This window comes from Notolepis coatsorum, assembly GCF_963971535.1.
Source record: "Notolepis coatsorum genome assembly, chromosome: 7".
NCBI classification, from domain to species: Eukaryota; Metazoa; Chordata; class Actinopteri; order Aulopiformes; family Paralepididae; genus Notolepis; species Notolepis coatsorum.
In genome coordinates, this window is record NC_140171.1 from 106556259 (window position 1) to 106578095 (window position 21837).

Below are 21837 nucleotides of genomic sequence, written 5' to 3' on the forward strand. Positions count from 1 at the left end.
TCTGTAAACTTGGTCCACTTTCGGCACTGTGTTTGGAAAGTTGTTACCCAAAATCACTGATAGCACTGTTGGAAAGTTGTCGTCTGCGCAATTGACTGCTTCATCAAGCCCTACAATGCGGATGTTATTTCGCCTGTGGTAGCGTTGGGATTTGAGTAGCCTCTCCATCGCTTCATCTTTAACCTCTTGTATTTCCCTCCGGCATGCTTCTTTCACACTTTCTATCTCTTTTGCCAACTCTGTCATGCCAATGCAGATGTTGTTTTCGTTCACTTTGACTGCCCGTGTAATATCTGTCACCGAATTCTCCACTGTCGTGATTCGCTCGGACTGTGCAGCGACCGCTCTCTTAACTTCTTCTAATTTAGCATCGATGTGATCGAATTTAGCATCGACGTGTGCTTTGAGCTCCTCGATGTGTGTAATCTGTTCTTTCATCAGGTTAGTCAGTGAGTTGAAATCGGGTGGTATGGTTGTACTGCTTGTGCCAGTTGGTGGTATAGGTGCAGTGACAATGACGATGGATTTGTCTGCTATTATCTTCTCAAGATCAGCTGCTATATCTCTCACGGAGCTTGTTCCTGTCGCTCCTGTTATGTTGACAATTATTGTCTCTCTGTCGGGGACAATAGTCGATGGTCCCGGTGTATTTTCCTCTTTATTCTCCTCGTCGGGGCTTGTCGCCAACGGATCTGTACCCGCGTCGCCTTGAACGTTTCTTCTTGATCGTGTTTCACTCTGCGCCGCTGAAGTTGCCATTTCTTGTTTCTTTCCCGTCTTTCCCTTATCCTTACCCATGTTGTCTTTTGATATAGTTAGTAGAAGGTCTTATCAATACATACGATGTGGTCTAATCTCTTTTGGTATTGTCCAAATAATGTTTTTAAACGAAATTAACGTTGATGGGAACGGAGCTATTGCCAAATGCGTGCGCTACATATTGCGCTAAACCGGAAGCCCTCTTATACTTGAGGATTTACGGTAACCATAGTTATATGAGTATAGCGGACGCTCTGCGTCCTATTGGAATACATTCCCATATCAGTACTAGCACTGAATAAATCTTCACATGCACCTATATACACCCATCCGTCTGGCCACACCCCCATCCTCTGTGGCCATACTAACAGCTCCTTCCCAAGTCTTTCACCACCAGGGCGAAGACCACGGGGTCCTCAGTGAGTCCGACGCAGAGCGTCCGCTATACTCATATAACTGGTTATAGATATAACCGTACGTTATAGATCGTATAGCTACCGCTCTTCGTCCTACTGGAATACAGGAGCTGAGCAGAGCGGAAGCTCGACAAATGTACCCGCTGAGGCCCCCCACAACCATCAGAACTCGGGTCCCCCCCGGACCCCCCTAGTGGAGGACGGGAGAGAATCGGATCCGACTGTGCGAAGAGGGGTTTAGCAACTTAAATGCACAGGGTGAGCAGACTGTGGGACTTACCTTCCCACAGAAGAACCCACGACTACACAAACGCGCAACCCACATGCCACTAGGGAACGAACGGGAAGAAATTACAACCCCTAATATCACGGGGTCAAGGGCAAAAACCCAACCCCATGGCAAGGCCGTAGCAGCGGAGCGCGAATGAGGACCCAGCCCCAGGAAGGGACCCCCCGGAAAAGGGGGCCTGGTGAGGCCAATGACGCCGCAGCATCGAGACCCCACCAGGCGGTCACTAGTGACACCACCCCCCACATCGCCAGCGTATTCGGACAGGGCCCATCCAAGAGCAGGCCCGTCCCCCCTACAGCACGCCGCCCCGAAGCACTCAAGAGGCTACACCCACAGCGGGACCAGGCAGCACACCGGGGAGACAACCCCCAAAAGAGGTCGACCCCTCAATCCAGGCAACAGGCCACTCGACCTGAGTCTGGAGCACTGCGGACTAGACAGGCGCCAAAGGGGTCTGCTGAAAACAGCACCCCGGCGGAAGGGGCGTATGCTGGTATGCTGTGCCTCCACAAAAAAAACCAGACCCTCTAGAGGGGCTGTCATGTACGAAGGTCTAAGGACCACACAGAATAACAACTGGAGATGGCTGCACATGAGCAAAAGCAGCCTCTCTCAGTAAATACGTTTCAAAACAATGTCCCAGGTAGGTAAAAAAGACACAACACAAGACGTTTTCCAAATAGAAAATTATATATTGAATGGAGGTAGGGGTTTAAACCTCCTCCATGGTGCACAGGGAAAAAGGTAGGGGAGGACAAACAAGACATACATATAAGGCAACTCAAGCACTGTACTATGTGGCCGTATGAACATCAAAGAGCACACGGTTCCATACACAATGTGCAGAAAAGGCTGGCACAATCATCAGTCCATCAGGTCTATGGCAATAGGGCTAACTGCATATACATACTCGCCCACACATTATATGAATGTACATATATATATATATATATCCACACGCAGTGGCAAACAAAGGCAACCTCATACACGGTGGTCACTGGAAAGTGACACAATGAGGTGCCCCGACGTGTGTGTGCTGTCAGCTACTTGTGCACCCGTCCCTCTCGATGTGATTGCCATCAGCTGTCCCTCATTAGGCAATCAGCACCCTTCAGTGTAGGGACGGGCAGCACCTGACAGGAAGAGAAGAAGAGATATCATTAGCTCTCATGTTCACACACACACACACATACAAATTATACTAATCTGATGTTCACATGGTCTTCCAAATACAGTAATAATGATAATGACCAACCCACGTACGTCACACCTCCCCCATAAGAGCGAACCCGCAGGGTTAGCAAAACATTATCACTTATTATCAACCAACATCCGATTAGCACCAACAGAATAGAAATAAATAAACAACACCCTCCCAATACCACATGCATCAGCCGTCAGAACGGGGCCGGTGCATTCCTCCTACCGAGGCCATAACGGGAACAAGACAGGCACCGCCATTACGTTCACCCTCCTGTAGCACAAAAAGAACGGAGAGACACATTAGCCATGGGAGTTAGAAGGCAAGGAGAGTCCCAGGGACCATGGCCAATTGAAGCTAGCCCCTTTCTTTTTCTTTTGTCAGGGCACATAGCCACTCTCCCCACGACCTCCCTCATCGCCCACGGACCCCGACACGCAAACTGCTTACCGGGGTGCGCACTCCCAACATCAGCACTATGCGTCCTGCAAGGCACAATAGAACACACCCCAGCATGTGAACCAACAACCCCGTCACATCCCAACTCCGACGAGACGCGGGCAGAACCTTTCACTAGCCTATTCACATGACACCAGCGTGTCCTCCTCCGCCGCCCGGGCGCATGCAACATATACTTAGTGGCAGACACCCTCCCTTTTACCACATAAGGTCCTGAGAACCGGGCAGTGAGCACAGTACTAGGCGTGGGCAGCACAATAAACACCTCATCCCCCACCTCAAAATGCTGCGCCACCGCCAATTTGCAAAACTAAACTAAAGAAATAAAATCAAATGAACGCAATAAAACAAACTCCTTTCATCCAAATTCTCACAGTTCACACTTCAATATCATTCATACGTATATTGAGTTCCCAGGCAGTGATTCAAAAGAAACAAAATCACGTAAAAGAAATAAAAACACTTATTATCGTCCCTATTGTTTTAACTATAACTAGACATGGCTTACACTAAAAGTGGTCAGTTGGCTTACCACAAGATCTAGCATCCTGCCTATTGTTAGGCCTTAACTAGATAACAGACTCGGTTTACTACCTGTCATCACCGGCCTCAATCATTCACTGAAAAGAAAAAACACAGACAAAAACCAGACCACACCCAATCATCCACAGTCACTCTGACCATTTAACATTGTCCTCTGCAAACACAATCATTCACTGAAAAGAAAAAACACAGACAAAAACCAGACCACACCCAATCATCCACAGTCACTCTGACCATTTAACATTGTCCTCTGCAAACACATATATTACACATATCATAAACAAATACTTTCAAACTCTCTCTCATACAACTCGTTAATCAACCAACATCCTTAACAAACAATGTTAGTTTGTTCCTCCCTCTTCTGCTCTCAACTTTCCTGCTCTCAACTTCAGGCTAACACAGTCTACACTCACATCTGCTCCTCTTCCCTCACTTCAAAGATGGACTGGAATCCATCTTTAATTCAGACCTATCCATGCCTTCCAGTGCACAGACAGACCCAAATATTCCCTTACCAAAACAGTTATCATTCATAAGTCATAACCCCAAATGAATGCCTACCTATTGATTTTCTTCGCTCACTCTCCAACTGTTTCCTGAATAGCCGCCAACTGTCTCACCTTCCTGTCACTTCCTCATGCAGCCTTTGATCCTGCATAGACCCCTAAAACCACGTCCTGTGCCCCAGTTGTAAAAATAGCTGTCATCTGTTATCTCACTTTGACTATTCTCTCCTATCTCCCCATGTGACCTGTAACAGTGATCATACACAACAGGCGCTACCATCCCCTGTGGCTTCCCGTGACCTGTCTCAAAAGGATTTCCACCCCCCTGGGCAATATAACCTTCTCAACTTTTGTCTCTTTTGCTACTGGCACCTGGTGCAAGCCCTCGCACGCCCCTTGTCCCATATGCAGGCCCCCCTGCAACTCCATCAAAAGGTTAATCATTACATCTCACCCTGGGGGCAAGCCGCCCCCCAGGTTTGAATAAAACACACATTCCTACTGCTATTTCACCTAGTCACAGACAGTGTCCTAAATGCAGATAACCACGGAATAAATAAAAAATTACAAATAATCATCACAATCATTTTCATTAAATTGTCCTTGCATACATAAAATTGTTTTCTAACACAGACAGCAAACCTCCATCAATAAATTATAATTTCCTACAAGTCTGAGGCTTGTGTCAAGCATTAAATGTCCTAATCATATTAATAGTGTATTAAAGATTTAACTCATCTAAAACAAGCATAAACACAACAACAGTGTCTTTCTATTTAAGTTAACAATGTTCTTAAAAAATGCTAACACAAAGTACCCAAGCATAAACAGACTGCATATCACAAATATAAGCATCATTATCAAACGCCACTCGTTAGAAATAAAACATCATTATTAGTTAGTTCCAATCATGCTAAGACTCAAAAACTGTAAACAGAATTTTCTGGGAACGTTAGCTCTGTATATAGGTGACATGTGATTCTAATGGAGATGTATTAATCAAATATAATGCAAGCAATATGTCTTTTTCAGTGTAGAGTGTTTTCCCAACTCAGCCTATAGCTTCTCTCAAACCCCACTTGGTCAAGACTATACCCTTGTGTAACATATCATTGCCCAGTTTTACAGGTCCAATGTGTAGCTGGTTTGTGAATCCCAGCTTAGTATGGGCATGTATATTAAATCATCCCTGTTTGTTTGATAGGCTCACTGCATTATTTGCCAAGTAAACCCTTATTGACTATCTCCCCTTGTCTAATCATCACATGCTGCACCTACTCCCCCCTTTGCTACACAAAACCTGTAGTAGCACAACCAAACCCACTCCCAGATCATTGTTTACAACACAAAGCAAAAATACAAACCACTTACCAATCTCACTAACCAGAGCTGCACACATGTATCTCCTCCGCCATTAGACAACGGAACAAGACGATAAAAACTACAACTAAAATGGTCGCTACGGGACTTCCTGTCCAAAATGGTCGCTACGACGCTTCCTGTCAATACGGAAGTCGTGCACTGCTATCCCTCCGCTGGCGGTCACAAGTTGCACAATGCTACAGACTCTACACCAGGGGTCAGGAACCTTTTTGACTGGGAGAGCCATAAAAGCCAAATATTTCTAAATATATTTCATTGAGAGCCATATAGTATTTTTAACATATAATAAATTAAATATGTCTTACTTTTAATGCGACTTCTGGTGCTGCATGGTTTTGCTGATGGCCTTGTAATCTGGTTCATACGTGGTGAGGTTGAGCTTCATGCAGGCGTTGAGGCTTCCATCAGTTAAACGTGAGCGTAGGTTGGTCTTAATGTTCCTCATATGCGAGAATGACTGCCCACATGCATATGTAGAGCCAAACATGGTCAATACGGCAATACTCACGCTGCATTGTGTGGTATGTCACAGGAAGCTCGTTCCAAGTTTTAAGAATCAGCTGGTCTTCAGGTTGAAGATTTTTTATTTCTGTCCACTTGTGTTCCCACGCCAGCTCTGCTCGCTATATCTTCAGCTACAGATACTATTAGCTGTATCTTCAAAACTAATTTCTGTTTACTTTAAAATGACACAGTATTATTAAGAAATATCAAGTATAAAAAAAAAAAAAAAAAAAAAAAAATGTTTTACTCAAAAAATTCTGGGAGCCATATGCTGTCACCAGAAGAGCCATATATGGCTCGCGAGCCATAGGTTCCCGACCCCTGCTCTACACCAACCAATGTCAACTGTTTCCAGTATAACGCAATCCTACGTCACACGCAGTACAAAACATAATACCGTTCGTTCATACAACATGAAAAGAATCATCCGTACTCTGCACCACGGCATCGTTAGCACAGGTAGCTCAATAGCCCCGTCAGCTTAGCTTAGCATAGGTAGCTTAGCTTAGCTCTAATAGCCAGCTCCCCGTTTCCCAAGGGTGCACCGCGGCGCTCTCGCCCAGGGCCATACAACATTACAACCGAAGCGTCCTGCTTTTGCAAATAACTCTCAATCAACGTTATTATCAAACAATCGCTTTACTCACCAATATCCCATATCTAACGCCACCACACCGCTTCTAATCATAACATTGTACAAGCCCTCATCACTGCGTTATCCCCCAAACTCACATACCAGCTAAGTAGCTAGCCAACCTGATGCGAGGTTCCATGCGCTCCCGGGAGCCCCAAGTTATGCCACGTTCGAGATCCGTACATTCATTCAATCCGCCCAGTAGCAATCTAACTCCAAACAACTTACACATGTCCACAAACAAACCACTTTAAAAGAACAATCTACCGTAAAAGAATTTAAAACATTCTAATATACCAACGCCGTACGCAGTCCAACACGAATCATAAACCAATTTTCCTACCTTCTCTTCGCCTGGCTCCACGCACAGCCAGGACGTTTCACACACTCCACTCAACACATGACGTCATCATCCTGCGACACCATTCACCATACCAACATCGATGTCCACATTGAATACAGCATCAAATATAACCACTAATACGGCCATAATCACATCCACGAACCACTCGATTCGCTTCTCAACAACAATCGCCGCCACAGTGTTTCGTCAATTCTCTCACATCTCCGCCTTAACGTCTATAGATTACCGCGGTTCCTCCACAGAGCTAAGCTAGTTAGCCCCAATCTCCAATATGATTAGCTTCAGACTCGTATACCACCCTGATCCACGTTAAAACTACACAACAACCCGGCCAAGGCTGCTCTGCATACATACAATACATGCAATGTACACTTACATTTGTAAACAGTATTATTTAACAATGTGTTGCTAAGAGCTACTGTCCCCGTTTTTGCCGCGATGAACGTGTCGAAATAGGACGCCGAAGCCAAACACGTTCTAATCGGATTTGCTGCAGCTTTTTGCTTTCTGTAATTACCCTTCTCACGGCTAACAAGCAAATCCCGCCTACCCTTCTAATCAACCCTCAATATCGGATCGACTATAGTTAGATCGGTTGATATTTTCAGAAAAAATCCCTTCCCCGTTAAAACTGTCGAGGTGTCCGGCTAATCTGATCAATATTTCCAAAAGCCTACGCGCTATGCTTCGAACAAGCCCCTGTTCACCTATATCACCATACCACGTTTATAATCTCGCGACCCGTGACGATTCATCATCATATTAGCGCCCTCTACATATCCATCTGAATCTGCGGATCTGTTTCAGCGTTGGCTATAGAGCCTGTAAATTCCATCTGCATCGCTCGCCGACGTTTAAAACCTCCGTACCCTGCCGCTCGAGAGGCGCCAACGAACGGAAATTCTGCGTTAGCCCAGCAAGACGTACACCCAGTCCACTCACTGTTCAGATTCACGAAAAAAATAACCATCACATTTCTACGCTCCCTGGAACGACACGGCCTGTCTTGTATCCCAGGGCGTACTCCTATCGTACTTCCTAAACGCAAAGACGAATGTGGCCTTGATCAGGACCACACGCCGACGCGCAGTACAACACCATCAACCGAGTGACCGGCCGGGACTCCCCGCTTTAAACTGACATTCTGCTCTATATGATCTCTGATCGCCACGCACACTCACCTCATCATCTCCCCCCTCGACGGCTGCTCCGTCCTGGGCGAGAATCCCATGAGGCAATCTCTGTTCTCACCGTGGAACCAGGAAATCCTGTACTACAATCACGGTTCTCTCATCAGACTCTTTACCTTACCCTATAATCTTCTCTTTAAGATCTGACTACTCTGCATTAACCATTACTGTCCATAATCACCTCACAGTCCCACTTCCCGCGTTTCTGTGACTATCCACGTTCTACCGCTCCACGCCTTCGCCTTCAAGTAAATTACCTATCCCTAACCTATCCCCCTAAGCTATTACTTTCAACAAAAAAAAAAAAAAAAAGTACTATCCCCCTGTCCGCAAGGGCCTGGCACCAAATACGCTGCCCATACTTACTGCCATAAACCTCAAACGAATAGGCCGGGAACGGCCTCCTGTGTCTGAATAATCATACAAACATCAAAAGCACATGATTGTATGTTTACTGCATAACAAGCGCGATCCCTTTACCTTTGGACAGTCTAACCTAAACACCGCTCCCCCAGTCCTGTACTCAAAAGGCTATATTCACCCCGGGCCCCAACTAGTGGCCCTACACACCAGCCTCCATCCTGTCCCTTTGTTCTCCATCCAGACAGCAAAACCCTGCACTGCAACCCCTAAATGAAAACGCATCAACCCCTGGCTCTTTTCCTGTACGTCCCCAACATGCAAGCAGGGTCATGGCTGTAAACCTCACCGCACATCTTCAGGGGGGGGCACAACAGGGTGGGTGGAACGGCACCACTTCTGTAGTATAATCCTAACAATAATCTAAGGTTATTGTACAGTACAAGGAGGTCGCTTAACTGGAAGGAGGAGAAAGGATCATAAGTGATAGCATTTTTGGTCTCCTCATCTGACTCCCAATTTAGCCAGCAAGGAATAAATGTGCAGTCCAGACAACAGAGTTCGAATTCAACAAATGGATTTATTTGTCTCGGCGACCAAGAGTGAATAAAAAGGTTGCTTTTCACATACAAGGATTATCAGAATACATTAATCATGTCTGTTTTGTACACAGAATCAACAAGGTTTGCATCTCCAAACCCCAACATGTAGGTACATACAACAGTAATTTGTGAACATAATTTGAACATAGAGAAAATACTGTACACATTACACATGAGTAAATCTGGTTTACAGATCAGGGATCTGTACATTATCTAAACAACAATTGGTGTTACACATGATTTACTCACGTAAAATGCAATCAGCTCACAGTAGTCTCTGGGTGGGGAGGGGTGGGAGCCACAGACCTGGGGTGGGGTCAGGGCTCCTGAACTAACAATATGTTCGCTCTTATATACTATAACTTCCATCCAATCATAATATTCCAGTAATACATTTTGGTCCAATCAGGTGGTCCTCTGTGGGCGGTCTTCTGTGGGGCTGGCTGCCCCCACCTCTGGGTTTCTCTGTGGGGGCCGGCTGCCCCCACCTCCTCGATCTCCTGTGTGGGTCTCGACTCAATAACCAGAGGGGGCCGCTGATGGCCCCCGTCATTGTCTTCCTTCAGTGAACAGAAGGGGGTCTTGATGGCCCCCCTCCTTGGCTGCCCAAATCTAAATGAATATATAACTTTAACATTCCTTCTATATGGTTATAGATGTCTAATATCATCCCAGTACAGTCAGTGCTTTCTTAGACTGATACCAGACATCATATGAGACCTTTTGACACTAAACAGTTGATTAATAGATTGTCCTGTCTTATAATGTCAGAGCCAGTATCAGGTCTCTGGTTAGACCAGCTGTCCTAAATCAAATCAAATCAAATCAAATTTATTTATAGGGCCCGACAACACACGTTAATGTCCCCATGGGCCGTACAGGTCTTCTTTAAACAAGTCAAGAAGAAAACATAACAATAAGTCAAGAACAGAACAAGAACACCATAAGGTCCAAACATTTTTAGATTAATGCAAATAAATGAAAGAATGCAAGCACTCCCAGACATACCCCACGCGAAGGTAAGGAAAAACTCACTAAAACCTAACAATAGGGAAAAAAGCTCCACAGGCAGTGTGGAGGAGAGAAACCTTAGAAGGGCCATTCAAGGGGGGATCTCCCTTCTTAGATGTTGGTGATAGTAGTGTTGCAGACGGACAGTTGGTAAGCATGCACTCATGTGTGTGGTGAAACACAGATGAGTGCATGCAATAGCAACTGTACATTTTGAAAGATTAAAGATAGAGCTAATAGCGATAGCAACTGAACATTTTGAAAGATTAAAGATAGAGTTGATAGCGGATCTATTTGAGGCACATGGGCGGCGCAAAGAGGGTCACGTCCTCCCCGTCTTAGTCACGGGACATTCAACACTCCGGTCGTTGCTCAGGGACAGCCGGAGACAGGGAGATAGGGGGTGGTGCAGAGAGGGTCGCGAACTCCCCGACATCATCGCGGGACATCCGGCACTCCGGTCACCACTACGAGACCTCCAGAGACAGGGGGGCACGCAGAGGGGGTCGCAATCTCCCGGCCTTCGTCACGGGACGTCCAACACTCCGGTCAACACTCCAGGACAGCAAGTCATAGGGAGACAGGGAGACGGGACAGGCGTTAGACAGCTCATGAGATTGTAGTAGGCGGACATAGCAATAGATACAAGTGGTAGGCATATAGTGAATGGAGTAGATATATGAAGTAAGCGTATTATGTGAATAGAATAGAAGTACTTAACCCAGCAATGAAACCACGTTGACTGTTAATCTGTTAACAGTCTGTTAATACTGTTAATCAGTTGACAGGACCACGGACAGACGGCGGTGAATAACTGATCCAAGGCCTCGGAGGTGCATGTAGAGCAGTCACTACAATCTTGGCCAAGACCCGGAGGCATCCATCACCTTAGTCAGCGCCAGGAGACGGGCACTCAGAGAGAAGGGGGAGGGAGTGGGGGGAGGGAGGGGGGGGGGAGGGAGGGGGGGGAGGGGGGGGGGGAAAGAGGGGGGGGGGAAGTTAGAGAGTTCCCATGTTTGTGGTGCTGCAAAGGAGCAGACATGTAGTACCCTGTAGTGCCATGTAGTACCATGTAGTACCCCGTAGTGCCATGTAGTACCCTATAGTACCCCGTAGTGCCATGTAGTACCCCGTAGTACCCTGTAGTACCATGTAGTGCCATGTAGTACCCTGTAGTGCCCTGTGGTACCATATAGTACCCTGTAGTGCCATGTAGTGCCATGTAGTGCCATGTAGAGCCATGTAGAGCCATGTAGTACCCTGTAGTGCCATGCAGTACCATGTAGTACTCTGTGGTTCCATGTAGTACCTTGTACCATAACTAAACTACACAGATTAATCTAAAGGTCAGTCCCCGACCAGGTGAGATCAAGGTAGGTTGAAGGAGAGAGAGAAAAGATGAGTCTTAAGCAGGGATTTAAAAGCTTCGACAGAGCAGGCGCCCCTGATGACGGCAGGTAATTTGTTCCACAGGTAGGGAGCGCGGTAGACAAAGGCTCTGTGGCCGGCAGATTTCTTTTTAACCAAGTTTCAAGTTTCAAGTTTCAAGTTTCTTTAATAGTTGTCATACAGAAGTACAGAATACTTTCATACAAAATGCTTCTTACTGTTACGCTCCAGAGACTGTGCTAGACAAGATAGTATCAAATAACATAGTATAGCATGTAATTTAGAAGAAGAAAATGAGGTCACAGTGTTCGGTATAGACATATGTACAATGTTCTGAGTTACCATATAATATACAATACTATGCAGTGTACTAATGTACAGTACTATATAGTGCAAAGCAGAAATGGGATGAGGTACAATTTAGGTACAATTTACAGTAAGGTGTACGAGTTGTAGTGCAATCCTTCATCAATAAATATAAAGTGTGGGGAGTGGGTGCTACAGTGTGTTTGTTTAAAGTGGGTGTGTGCTATAAGGTGTGTGGAGTGGGTGCTACAGTGTGTCTGTTTAAAGTGAGTGTGTGCGTGTGGATGTGTGTGCTCTGTGCGTTTGGTGGTTGTTGTTGTGTAGTGTTCATTGTTCGTTTAGCAGTCTGATGGCCTGGGGATAGAAGCTTCTTCTGAGTCTTTCTGTGCTCGCCTTGAGACTCCGGTATCGCTTGCCTGACCGCAGCAGTTCAAAGAGGCAGTTGTTCGGGTGACTGGAGTCTTTAATGATTCTCTTAGCCTTGCCCTTGCAACGCTTGTTGTAAATGTTCTGGAGGGTGGGGAGCCCCCCTCCAATTGTGCGTTCGGCTGAACGTGTCACTCTTTGTAGTCTGCTTCGGTCTTGTGCAGTGCTATTCCCAAACCAGGAGGTGATGTTGCCAGTCAAGATGCTCTCTATTGTACATGAGTAGAAGTTCTTAAGGATCTTCTGACTGACTTGGAACTTCCTTAGGCGCCTGAGGAAGTAGAGGCGTTGTCGTGCCTTCTTCACAACACTGTCAATGTGTGTGGTCCATGTCAAGTCCTCGGATATGTAGGCTCCGAGGTACTTGAAGCTGTTGACTCTCTCAACCGGTGCCCCGTCGATGCTGAGGGGGCTGTAGTCCTTGACCCCCGACCTCCTGAAGTCCACAATCATCTCCTTTGTTTTGCTGACGTTCAGGGAGAGGCTGTTTTCCTGGCACCATCCCGCCAGGACCTTGACCTCTTCCAGGTAGGCCCTCTCGTCGTTGGCAGAGATCAGGCCCACCACCACTCTGTCATCAGCAAATTTGATGATTGTATTGCTACTCCGCTGAGCCACACAGTCGTGTGTGTACAGGGAGTAGAGGAGGGGACTCAGAACACAGCCCTGGGGGGCCCCTATGTTGAGGGTGATGGATGAGGAGGTGCAGTTGCCTGCTCTCACCACCTGGGGTCTGCCAGTCAGGAAGTCCAAGACCCACTGGCAGAGGTCATAGTTCAAGATCAGGTCCCTGAGCTTGGCTATGAGTATGGAGGGGACTATGGTATTGAATGCCGAGCTGTAGTCGATGAATAGCATTCTCACATAGTTCCCCTGCCTCTTGTCCAGGTGTGATGCTGCTGTGTGCAGCACATGGGCTATGGCGTCCTCCGTGGACCTGTTGGGGCGGTATGCAAATTGCAGGGGGTCCATGTTGATGGGGAGGGAGGAGCAGATGTAGCCCTTTACTAGCTTCTCAAAGCACTTCATGGCTATGGAGGTGAGAGCTACAGGGCGGTAGTCGTTGAGGCAAGCAGGCTTGGATTTTTTGGGTACAGGGATAATAGTGGACTTCTTCAGGCAGGTGGGGATAACCCTAGGGGTCGATAGAAGCCCCGCATTTTGTGAGCGCAGAGCACGAGCGGGCGAGTATCGAGAGATGAGATCGGCTAGATAGAGCGGTGCAAGCCCGTTTAAAATGTTGTAGGTGAGGAGTAGCACTTTAAAGTCAGAACGGGCTTGGATAGGAAGCCAATGTAGGCGGACAAAACTGGTGTGATGTGATCAAATTTTCTAGTTCTAGTTAGTATCCGTGCAGCCGCATTTTGCACGAGTTGAAGATTTTTGATGCTTGAATTAGGTAGGCCTGAAAAAAGTGCATTACAGTAGTCCAGACGTGATGAGACAAAAGCATGAATCAGGGTTTCAGCATCAGCCAGAGTTAAAATGGGGCGTATTTTTGCGATATTACGAAGATGGAAGAATGCAATTTTGGTGACATTTTTTATATGTGCATTAAATGAGAGGGAGGAATCAAAAATGACTCCGAGGTTTTTTATGGTGGAGCTCTGGGATACATGACAGGTATCAAAGTTGAGGGAGATGTCCTGAAACAGGCCTCTGTGGTTTCGGGGGCCAACAATTAACATCTCAGTTGTATCTGCATTAAGGAGTAGAAAGTTTTGCGACATCCATTTTTTGACGGCAAGCAAGCAGGCCTCAAGGTTTTGTAGTTGGGAGGAATCATTTGGCTTAATAGGTATATATAATTGGGTGTCATCAGCGTAAAAATGAAAGTTTATGCCAAATTTGCGTATGATATCGCCGAGGGGTAGCATGTAAATCGAAAATAGCAAAGGGCCCAGGACAGAGCCTTGTGGGACACCACATTGCACTGGGAAGGTCTCAGATGTTAAATCATTATAGACCACACAGTGTGTTCTATCAGTTAAATAGGATTTAAACCAAGCTAGTGCGATTAAATTAAAGCTCTGCTTTAATCTGGTCACAGTAGGTGTGACCTTTGTCTCTTTGTTCTGAGTACTGAGTACATTTGTTAGTGGGGGTTTATTGACTGTTTCTGTAACACCAGTGTCACTTCTTACTTTAGCACTGAAAACACACTCTGCTGTTGAAAGGGTACACCTGGCTTTTGGCATTATGGTTTTCTGATTATACACCCATATTAGTTATGAAATTCAAGGTCAATATTACCACAGCAGCAAAAAAGGGTACCAGCCTGGAGCCGGCTTTCGTAAGTCGTGCAGCCATTCCCCCCACAGCAACACAGCTGGCGCTTGTGTCTCAAAACCATCACCCACCCAGAGAGGCAGCTAGCCCTCACACGGCAGAGTGCCTCTCAAGCAACGTGTCCAACTGCAGAGCCGGATGTAATACCTGTCCAACTGCAGAGCTGGAGGAATGCCGGCGGGGATTAGCTCAGCGATGCGAGCCCCTAATACGAAAATGCCGGTGGAGGTCAGAATGATCATCATCTTCTAGACACTCCGGTGGCGAGGACATTATCGCTGTATTTCCTCTTAAATAGTGAGAGAGAAAATAAAGATAATGTCAACGCAGCTCCTTCTCTTCAACGTAGCTCCTTTCCAACTAATTTCTAAACGCAAGTGGTGTATACAGACACTTGATGGTGGTGAAAACAAGGAAGGAGCTGCTTATGTAGAGGAGCGGATGGGGGTGTGGCCAGACGGATGGGTGTATATAGGTGCATGTGAAGATTTATTCAGTGCTAGTACTGATATAGGAATGTATTCCAGTAGGACGCAGAGTGGTAGCTATACGATCTATAACTCTGCTAAGCAATGTGGTCTATACAAACACAAATCTGACACAAACACAAATGTTGTCCCGAGTACCGACGTAATAAGAAATGCGCCATGAGATTCCCTTGCAGATTCTTACAGTCAAAATCTGTTGATCAACTTTGCATTCACTTCACTGAACTCACCAAAGTCTGCGGTGGTCGAGATGTAACGTTAGTCCTCCAGCCCCTCAAACATTTTCTTTATCTCATTTCCATTTACATTTAGTCATTTAGCTGACACTTTTATCCAAAGCGACTTACAAGTTCTGTACGACAAGCCATCAGGAAGGGCACAACTCTATCAGCTGAGCAACAATGTTCATCAAAGTGTTGAGTGCTACAGTGTAGGTTAGTGTATTAGGACAAGTGCATGACAGTACGGTTAGTTAGGGTTCGATTTTTTTTTATTGTTTTTTTTTTTTTTTCAGGTAATGGTTGAAGAAGTGCGTCTTTAGTCGACGGCGAAAGATTGGACGTGATTCGGCTGTCCTAACTGGGGTGGGTAGTTCATTCCACCATTGTGGGGCAAGGACTGAGAATAGGCGACTTCTCTTTGATGACCCTCCCGGAGCTTGGATAGGAGTAGGTCTGAGGCGGCCAGAAGATGCAGAGCGTAGGGGTCTTGAGGGTGTGTAGTTAGAGACCATTGACCGGAGGTAGGCGGGAGCGGTTCCCTTTGCCGCACGGTATGCTAGGTCGAGGGCCTTGAAGCGGATTCGTGCAGCAATGGGGAGCCAGTGCAGGTCCCTAAGAAGTGGGGTGACATGGGCCGACTTCGGTAGGTTTGAGATCAGGCGGGCCGCTGCGTTCTGAATGAGTTGAAGAGGCTTAGTGGCAGTGGCCGGGAGGCCAGCGAGCAGTGCATTGCAGTAGTCGAGGCGGGAGATGACTGTTGATTGGACGAGGAGTTGGGTGGCTTCTTTTGTCAGGAAGGGGCGGATCCTTCTGACGTTGCTCAGGAGGAATCGGCAGGTTCTGGTCGTCGCTGCGATGTGAGCAGAGAAGTTCAACTGGTCGTCGAGGACAACACCAAGGTTCTTAGCGGTCGGGGACGCAGTCACAGCTGCATTCTCGACTGTGATTGAAAGGTCGGTTAGGGGGGAGGATTTGGCCGGCAGGTGGAGCAATTCTGTTTTGCTTAGGTTCAGTTTGAGGTGGTTGGACGTCATCCAGGCTGAGATGTCGGACAGACAGGCCGAGATCCGCTCAGAGACGTGGATATCTGAGGGAGGGAAGGAGAGGAAGAGTTGAGTATCGTCGGCATAACAATGGCAGGAGAAGCCATGAGACGTGATAATGTTACCCAGTGATTTAGTGTAGAGGGAGAAGAGAAGGGGTCCTAAAACCGAGCCCTGGTGGACACCTGTCCGCAGGGGGCGGGTGGCCGACAGGGTCCCTCTCCATGACACTTGGTAGGATCGGTCATTGAGGTATGATGACAGCCATGTCAGCGCAGAGCCAGCCACTCCCATTCCTGCGAGGGCCGCAAGGAGGATCTGGTGGTTGACTGTGTCGAAGGCTGCAGATAGATCTAGGAGAATCAGGACAGAGGAGAGGCCTTTCGCTTTTGCTAAGTGAATTTAGTCATTTAGTATAGTCTCTCTCCAAGTAGTTGGAAAAAGTGTCCCGTCCCATTTGCTGTGTGCTAACTAGATGCTAACTAGATCCCCGAAAGCGAGTGGCTTCGGAGTCCTGTTAACGTTAGACTCAGCTACTAGCTTCGTTGAAGCATGGGCAGATAGGATCTTTGAGCCAAAACACAAATGACATTTAACTAAAACGTTCTTTTCTTTGTGCTCGACAAAAAAGAGAAATAGTGATAATATCCATGTGTAAAAATGGGAGTAGTGGGCGCCGCCATGACACTCAGGACTATAGTAAACAAAACACGCCCACAGCACAGCGTGTCCCCGCATGTGAAGTGACAAACAGACAGGAGTCAGGAGGACTGCGCTGGATCACTACAGCTCGCTACCAATCTACATAAAAATAACGCAGTAACGAACCATTCCGTAACGGTAACTGCGTTACTGAATTTCAAAAGTAATGCGTTAGTGTACTAGTTACAGCCAAAAGTAACAGTGTTACTGTAACGCGTTAGTCCCAACACTGTTCACCACACATATGAGTGCATGCTTACCAACTGTTCGCCTGTTTTACTGCAACACTACTATCAACATCTAAGAAGGGAGATCCCCCCTTGAATGGCCCTTCTAAGGTTTCTCTCCTCCATATTGCCTGTGGTGAATTTTTTCCTATTGCTCGGTTTTAGTGAGTTTTTCCTTCCTTTAGTGAGCGTGGGGTATGTCTGAGTGTTGCATTTATTTAAAAAAAAATTACTTTATGGTGTTTTTGTTTTGTTCTTGACTTATTGTGATGTTTCTTCTTGACTTGTTTAAAGAAGACGTGTCCGGCAAATTCGATTTGATTTGATTTGATGTATGCCCTCTCAGTTATTTTTCATATAGCTTTGCGCTCTGCTCTATTGGAACTATCCCTTTAATCATATGCTAGCATGAAAACTTTCAACCACGTGTACACACCCACCTGCCTGACCACTCCCACATCCGCTCATATAAGCGGGGTCATGGCCATACTACCAGCTCCATTTTTGGGAAAAGAAAGGGATAATGTCTTCACCACCGGAGAGCTTAGACGATTATCGTTCTGACCTCCACCAGCGCTTCACAGTCGCGGCTTCCTCCGTGCGTCGTGGGGCGTTCCTGGCTCCACGGATGTGGCAGGCAGGTGCACCTCAGCGGCGTCCGGAGGAGAGTGCACATCGCAGAGGGACCGTCAAGCTCCCATCTCCTGTGAGGTGGCCGAGTTCCGGTTCTGGTTCCCCCCCTGCCGGAGGGCAGTCAGCCGGTAGGCTGGCAGTCCCTCTGGTGGCCGGGGATTTGCGACGCAGGCTCTTCGCCCCGGCTCGTTCTTGTCATATGGCGATGAGCAGCGGGGGCGGACAGCTTAGTGGCTGTGTTGGGCTGGCACCGGGCGGGGATTCCCTCGTCTCCTCTCCATCGCATCTGATGGAAACTGAGGATTACATGGAGGGGGCTGGGGCATTCTTGTTCGAAGCTCCGGCGGAGACAGAGCATTCTACCCCTCGGGGAGTGGCAGAGGGTGCGGTGTCTTCCTGGAGAGCCTCGTACTCCGGGACTGGGTTAAAGTCACCAACCCCGAGACAAGATGCCCTGCTATCAGCAGCACCGGATGTTGGCTCCCACCTATCCTATGGAGACAGTGAGTGTAGCCTCCCAAACGCGAGGGATGCGAGCGAAGTGGAAGAAGGTGTGCAAAGGGAGTTGCGTGCCTTGTCCCCCAAGCTCATGACGGCAGCCGCCCGCGCTAACAGTGTGCCGCTGCCGACGCCGCTGCCGACGCCACTGCCGGCACCTGTTCCCGATGACATGATAGGTCATCTCTGGCAACGCCGTCCTGTGAGGGAGGCGAGTGTTGTCTGCCCATTCTTCCCTTCGATGGAGGCTTACGTGGCGCGGGGACAGGTAATTCCCCGCATCGTCGGCCTCACCTCCACCTACGTGTCTTTCACTCGGGTGGTGGGTTTGGTCCAGGGGTTGAAGGAAGGGGTGCCACGACTTGATAGCCCGATGGCATCCATCCTTTGCCCCGAGATGGTGTGGGAGCCGTTAAAAAAGCCACTTCCCCAGGGGAAGTCGGCTAAGCAGTTGGCTATGTGGAGTGACCAGATATTCATCACCTCGACCCAGAGCCTGTCTGCGACCTCCAACATCGTGCAGCTGGTATGCCGGGGCTGATGACGGGCGGGGTGGTACTGGATGACCACCAGAAGTACCTCCACGCCCAGGTGATGGGAGCCATCCTGCATCTCTCACAGCTACAGGCGATAGCTGCGGGGAAACAGCGCGCCCTGGCCACTCGCATCCAGCGCCACCTGTGGCTGGAGCAGGCGGCGTTGATGGATCAACGGAGGATCCCCCTCCTCATGGCCCCCCTCTCCGACGCTGGGCTCTTCCGCTCAGCGATGCAGGAGATGACATCAGCCTGCAGGGACCTGGAGGAGCAGCGGTCCGTCCTCCAACACAACTTCCCCCGGCCTGACGCCACCGCGACCCGAGGCGTGACGCGGAGGCAACGCCGGAACAGGTCTTCGGTCACTGCCACTGCTGGCCTTGCCAGCAAGAAGCCTAAGAGTGGAGGAGGAGAGGTCGCCACCACCGCTGCCGCCAGTCATCCTGCGCCCGCTGGGAATGGTAGGCAACGACGTGGCCAGACGGCTCCCCAGCACCGTCCCTCCGGGCCAGATGCCCGTGGGCTGTGAGGCAGTGTTGACCACTACACCACCGTGCCGCCTAGACATGCACCAGACATGCAATGCAACCAAGGGCATAGGTTCGGTTTCAACATTGGGGGAGGACATTTTAAGTGGGGGGGGGGGGGGGTCTGGAGGTCCTTCCCCCAGAAGTGTTGAGTGTCAAACACTTTAATTTCCTGCCTTCTGGTGTACTTTTATGCACAGATATCTGCCTATTCTGCATCAATTTATGGTGGAAATGTCTTTATTTATGTAAAGGAAAAGACAACATGCAGGTACCCACTGACACAAATATAATTTAATATAATGCAGGAACGCTCTGAAATTCATGGTTAATATGTGGCTCGGCACGGTCTGACCCGACTTGTCACCGTACCCTTTAACTAGGCCAAGATGTTGCCTTGAACATTTTAAATTGAGATATTGCCAATTTTGTCGGAGGGGAGTGGCTAAGTACTTTGGGTCTGCAGTTGCGATGACGATGACATAATTTGTTGATCTCGGGCAGAGATGACAGCTGGCACTTTTCTCTTCATCCACCGGTAAGTTATTGATTAATATCACTAGTATGTAGGGCTGCAATGAAGAATCGTCATCGTCGATGAATGAATCACATTCAAAATATAAATAACGTCTCTTAAACCACTGCTTGAGTTTTTATAGTTGAAACGAATAAGTCCAGTCTAGCATTTTTCATTTAACTTTTCCGCTGTAATCACTTTTTCCTCTGACAGACTTGGCAAGGACCGCCGTGAAGCCATCCAGAGACACATGTGGGAGGAGGGGATTAGTGCCTGCACCAAGAAGAGAGGCTTGTGAACTCTTTAGCACAACGTTACAGTAGGCCATTATTCATTTGCACATGCAGGGGCGTAGCTGTAGATTCTGGGCCCCATGAAAGAATGTATTTGTGGGCCCCCAATGTATGCGAGCGTGCGTAAGCGTGCGAGCAAAAAAAAAAAGGCCATTTATTTATTGATGAAAACGCATAATATGGTTTTTACCTATACATTCGGATCAGCAGTTCAGCACAGCTGCACTGTTGGTGGGTGAGCCTAGTAAAGGATGTCGCATTGCGTTCATCTTCAATGAATGGACCAATGCAATAGTCTACCAAAGAACCTTGAGTCGCACTAGTCTGGGAACAACCCTGGGTCAAGTGATAGTAAACTGGACTGGACGAACAACATCGAGGCCCTCTACAGGAAGGGACAGAGCAGACTGTAGGGCTCAGGGCCCTCATGTATCAACCTGACGTACGCACAGATATGTGCTTAAGCCGTGCGTACGACCATTCCTAAGCAAAGTGTGGGATTTATCTATTTGAACTTGTGCTTGACTTTGTGCGTATATTTAAGCACAGGTCAGACCATGCGTAGGTGGCGCCGGTGGTAGAATATTTTCACAACGCGGAAATAAGCACTGACTGTGCTCTGCGTAACTCAACTCGTTATTATTTTGCGCATATATTGCAGAAATACGGGAACGTTTTGATTATATTTAAAAGGCTTTGCCATTGTTAAACGTAATAAGTGGAACCCCGAAGCTGTAAGCAGAATACAAGTCATATGAACACCCACGATATAAAAACGCATTGCAACGAGAACAGACAGAGGTTATTTGTTGAGTGTATGTGTATACAAAACCCTTGCAATAAATGTGTCTTATGAATGAAAAGCATACATGCTCTGGACACAGAGCATATATCGTGTGGGTGATATTACAGAATTTCACTTATTTAGTTTTACTAAATCAAAACGTTCCCGTATTTCTGCAATCTATGCGCAAAATAATAACGAGTTGAGTTCTAACAAAGAACCTATTACATGCTGGTAGGCTGATAGAGTAAACTATGATATGAATATGAATATGATATGATCATATAAATACTGGTCCGTCCGCGAGGATATCGAGGACTCGGATAGCCATTAAGCCATTTGAGAATATAGGCGGCCTGTAGCCTATACATATTATTTAATGTTTTCATAAGCGTAAAGATACAACAGCTAGATTAATGATCAAGTTAGTTTACTGTATGCAGGCTTCGCAGGGCTGTGTGTTATATATGCGCAAGTTACTGTTGCATAATAATGTAGGCTGGCTGCTATTATATGTAATTCATAGGCTACCTAATACCAACAACGAAATAGATTGTATCATATGCTTCTACACACATTATATTATACACATCATATTATATCTTGGTTCGGCAGCGCCTCTGTGAACAATCTCTCAGAGTTTGCTCCATCAATAAACGCGCATTTTGGCTGATAATGTGCCGGTGGCCGGAGTCTCATTCAGGCCTAATTGTATTTAATTCAATTGTAAT